We start from the raw sequence: 5202 nt of genomic DNA on the forward strand, positions 1-5202 counted from the left end.
ATTTTGTTGTGTGTACTTCGAAACATAAAGATTTATATACTTTTTCATACCTAATTTTACTTAAAATCATGCATTTTCGATAAAAATTTTGTCATAAAATAATTAATTTTTATAAAATAATTAAATCATATTAAAAATTTGAACATGTTAATTTTTAGTTAATTTTACAATCATTTTTAGTGAATTTTGATTATTTTTGACAAATTCGTATAAAGGGCAAAAATTGACCCGACAAACATTGTTAGAAGAACAAAACCGAGAAGCAATTCGAAGTAACAAGGCAAAATGATTTCTAGCCTAAGACGGTCCAAATATGTGTGTTAATTAATAATTAAATTAATTTTAATTTATTCCCAATTTAATTTGGGCTAAATAAATTAATTTTAATTAATTATAGAAAAAGGGCCCAGTTGAACCGCACTAGTTGAACCAAATTGAGCGAACCGAACCAGCCGCCAATTGGGCAACCCAGAACCATTCAAATGCTGAACCAAATCAGCATTATTAGCTGATTAAATGAGCTGGAAAAAGGCCCTTGGAAGACTTCTAAATTGCATTCAAACCTTACATTAAATTAAGGCTTTACGGATTTGCCCCAGGCTAATTTTAGCAAAGTTGAAAGTCTCAACTTTGCCATGTAGGATGGACGGCCATGAGGGGGCTCTTTGGCTACTGAAATTTGTTATTTTTAGCATCCATCCTCAACTATATAAACCCCCCTTTGCTGCCCATTCAAATCATCCATCACACTCTCATTCTCTCTTCTCCTCTCTCACTTTCTCTCAACTTTTCCTTCCCATTTGCCCTTTTGTTCAAGTGCCGATTTCTTCTCTTGGGAAAGAGGTCCTCATCAGCCATTTTTGAGTAGCAATTAAAGTTTTCATAAGCCACCTCGATAGCTGAGGATAACGGAGAACGAAGAATGGAGAAATTAGTTAAGCTACGGAGAAACACCGGATTTGCTTCTTGTTCCTTATCTCTTTAAATTTCGTTGTTGTTTTGACAAACATGTTTATGAATATTTATGCTGTTGAAATGGTTATTTTAATCAATCTAGCTTGAATTTAATCAGTTTTGGGTTCATTATTTTTTGCCTACTTGAATTATTGAAATTATGTTTGTGCTGTTATACGCCTCGGTAATATGCTTGATTAAGTAAAATTATGCCTAAGTTATTCTTGCAATATTAATTGTTAGATAACTAATGAATTAATTATTAAATCGCATTGAAGTTGTAATTAGTCGACACAATACTTAATCAGTGCATGCTTATTCTTCTAAGGTAGCTGAAGTTAATTTAGCATTGTATTTGGTGATACATATGCCTTGCATAACTTGCAAGGTTATTGTGATTAAACTGTTTCAAGGTAGAAATACTCTGTTACCTCACTTGATCTTTTATATGCTTGGGAATATTGATTAATTGCTTGGATTGACATTGGAAAATGTTCAAGAGATTGATTAATTTAATAAGTATGTATGAGCAGTAGTTAGCAAATTACCGAGTTGCCGTGAATTTGTTCGTAGCAGTATAAACATAAGTTTAATAATTCTAAGTTAAAGGAATGTAATTAATCCAACACAACCATATCATCTTGATTAAACTTTATTTGAAATCGTGCATTAGAACCTTTTTATTTTTAATTTTTTTACTTAGTTTTTAACCATTAGTTTTTAATCATCTTTAAACCAAAATATTTTCCATCACCAAAGTGTTAACATTAATTTCATAAATATTCAATTTTACAGTCCCTGCGGGTACGATAACTCGACATTTACTTGTCACTTTATTACTTGTTGCGATTGTGTACACTTGAAGATTTTTGTCGTTCCAAATTTTTGGCGCTGTTGCCGGGGATTTTTTTTTAAAAAAAGCCATTATTTGTTAATCTGTTTTTACATTTTGGTTTATTTATTTTCCTGTTTAAATCTTTACTTACTTAATCTTTCTGTGATTATTTTAGGTGTTTATGAGTATTGACTAGATTATCGACTTACTCCCTGTGGACCTTGAAATAGAACGATCCTTACTTTGAGCTTTACAACAGTATGTCGTGCCAGTGTTTAACGATCTTTATCCGGGTATTAGGAGACCCAAAATCGAGACACAACAACTCGAGATGAAGCCAGTCATGTTCCAGATGCTTCAGACTGTGGGCCAATTCAGTGGAATGCCTACTAAAGATCCTCATCTTCACTTAAGACTATTTATGGAAGTGAGCAATTCTTTCAAGTTAGCCGGAGTACCCGAAGATGCATTACGACTGAAATTGTTCCCATATTCGCTAAGGGACAGAGCTTGTGCCTGGTTGAACTCATTGCCACCAAACTCCATTTCTACATGGCAAGAGTTAGCTGAGAGAGTCCTCATGAAGTATTTCCCGCCGAGCAAGAATGCCAAGTTGAGGAATGAGATCACTGCCTTCCAACAAATGGATGATGAGTCCCTGTATAAGGCATGGGAAAGGTACAAAGAGTTATTACGAAAGTGCCCTCATCATGGAATCCTACATTGCATTCAACTTGAGACATTCTATAATGGTCTCAACGCTCACACGAGGATGGTAGTGGACGCCTCTGCTAATGGTTCTCTCCTTTCTAAGTCTTGTAATGAGGCTTACGAAATTATTAAGAGGATTGGCAGCAACAATTATCAATGGCCAACCAATCGAGCAGCGTCAGGAAGATGAGTCGTTGGAATACATTAAGTGGACGCTCTCACTTCATTCGTATCTCAAGTATCTTCAATATCCTCAATGCTTAAGAATCTTACCACTAATGTGTCTAACAGTTTTGCAGCCCAACCACCTAACCAATTTGAGAATATAGCCTATATGTATTGTGGGGAAGGACATTTGTTTAAAGAATGTCTATCGAACCCCGAATCCGTATATTGCATGGGTAACCAAAACCAAAACCAAAACCAAAACCAAAACCAAAACCAAGGGAGGCAAGGACTGCAATCCAACTTTTATAACTCATCATGGTGAAATCACCCGAATTTTTCTTGGAGTAACCAATGGGCTAGAACCAGTAACACTTATGCCCAACCTAGACCAACTCAACCGCCTAGTTTCCCCCAACAAGTTTAGAAACCAACCCAAGCGGAACCATCTAATAGCTTAGAGAATCTATTGAAGGCATACATGGCGAAAAACCGATGCCACTCTAAGGAATTTGGAGAATCAAGTGGGCCAGCTTGCTACTGGACTCAAGAGCTGACCACAAGGTGCTCTACCTAGTGACATGAAGAATTCAAGAAATCTGGTGATGGAACATTGTAAAGCGTTGACATTCAGAAGTTGAAAAGGAGCCCAACACTGTCTCAGTTGAAAAGGAGCTAGCTGACGCTCAAGATTCAGAAGAAGTTCAACCAAGTGTTGAAATTCTAGTTTCACCAGAACCAAAATCTGCAAAACCCGACAAAGTAACCTCAGGACCAGCTAATTCTGATGAACTAACAATGTTGTTAGATGCAGAATTGCCACCAAATACGAATCAACCAGAATCAGTCCCAATAATGAAACCACCACCCTACCCTCAAAGACTTCAGAAACAGAAGCAAGAGATTCAATTCAAGAAGTTCCTTGATGTACTCAAGCAACTTCACATCAACATCCCGTTTGTTGAAGTACTTGAGCAAATGCCGAACTATGTCAAGTTCATGAAAGATATCTTGTCTAAAAAATAAAGACTTGGAGAATTTGAGATGGTAGCTCTAACAAAGGAATGCAATGCATATCTTCAAGATAAACTACCTCCAAAATTGAAGGATCCTAGATGTTTTACCGTACCGTGTAACATTCATGCAACTTTGGAGCAACATATTGTGGTAAGACATTATGTGAGTTAGGTGCAAGTATCAACTTGATGCCTATGTCAATATTTAGAAAGTTGGGGATAGGAGAAGTTAGACCAACTAAAGTTACGCTTCAACTAGTAGATCAATCCTTAGCACATCTAGAAGGAAAAATCGAGGATGTATCGGTATGTGTAAATAAGTTTATCTTTCCTACTGACTTTGTATTTCTAGATTTTGAAGCAGACAAAAAAGTACTAATCATCCTAGGAAGGCCGTTCTTAGCAACTGGAAGGACCCTTATTGATGTGCAGAAGGGCGAGCTCACTATGTGTGTTTAGGATGACCATGTAACATTTAACGTCTTTAAGTCTATGCGATTTCTTGACAGAATGGATGATTGCTCTGCAGTGTTCAATTTAGAGGATATAATAGTGGAGAAGGAACTCAACTGTGTTGAGGACCCACTGGAAAGAATTTTGACATCGGATTCTCCAAATGATGAAGAGGAGGATGAATACTTAGCTTTGCTAGAAGCTAATCAAAGGGGATTTAATCTGCAATCCCGTTTTTAATCTGTGGAGTTAGAAAAGAGGGACTATTATCAACCAAAAGCGTCGATCAAGGAACCACCTAAATTAGAACTCAAGGTATTACCTTCTCATTTAAAATACATTTATTTAGGTAACACTTCTACTCTGCCTGTGATTGTTTCAGCAGAATTGACCACTAAAGAAGAGGAGAAACTTATTTTAGTTCTGAAACAATTCAAGAAGGCCATCGGATGGACCATAGCCAATATTCGCGGCATTAGTCCATCTGTATGCATGGACAAGATTATCCTAGAAGATGGCAAAAAAGGGACAATCGATGGACAATGGAGACTGAACCCCATCATGAAGAACGTAGTAAAAAAAGAGATCATCAAGTGGTTAGATGCGGGTATCATCTATCCCATCTTAGACAGTTCATGGGTAAGCCCGGTCCAGTGCGTGCCAAAAAAAGGAGGTATCATGATCGTAGAGAACGAGAACAATGAGTTGATATCGACTAGAACGATTACGGGATGGAGAATCTGCATCGATTACCAGAAGTTGAACAAAACGACTAGGAAAGATCACTTTCCTTTGCCGTTCTTGGACCAGATACTGGATAGACTCGCAGGACGAGATTACTACTATTTTCTCGATGGATACTCAGGGTATAATTAGATTACAGTAGCACTGGAAGATCAATACAAAATGACATTCACTTGCTCGTACAGTACGTTTGCATTTAGACCCATGCCATTTGGTTTATGTAATGCACCTGCTACATTTCAAATATGTATGATGTCTATTTTTACTGACATGGTTGAGAAATATTTGGAATTTTTCATGGACGATTTTTCAGTATTCGGAGAT

The 5202-nt window shown here is 36.8% G+C and overlaps 1 non-coding gene across 1 annotated transcript; it reads right to left on the reverse strand.

Moving 5' to 3' along the window:
- Positions 1-2399: 2399 nt before the first annotated feature.
- Positions 2400-2506, reverse strand: LOC128041992 (small nucleolar RNA R71). The gene has a single exon (XR_008197200.1). It is a non-coding gene; the product is annotated as a small nucleolar RNA R71 (small nucleolar RNA).
- Positions 2507-5202: the final 2696 nt, after the last annotated feature.

Source organism: Gossypium raimondii, chromosome 6, assembly GCF_025698545.1.
Source record: "Gossypium raimondii isolate GPD5lz chromosome 6, ASM2569854v1, whole genome shotgun sequence".
Taxonomy (NCBI): Eukaryota; Viridiplantae; Streptophyta; class Magnoliopsida; order Malvales; family Malvaceae; genus Gossypium; species Gossypium raimondii.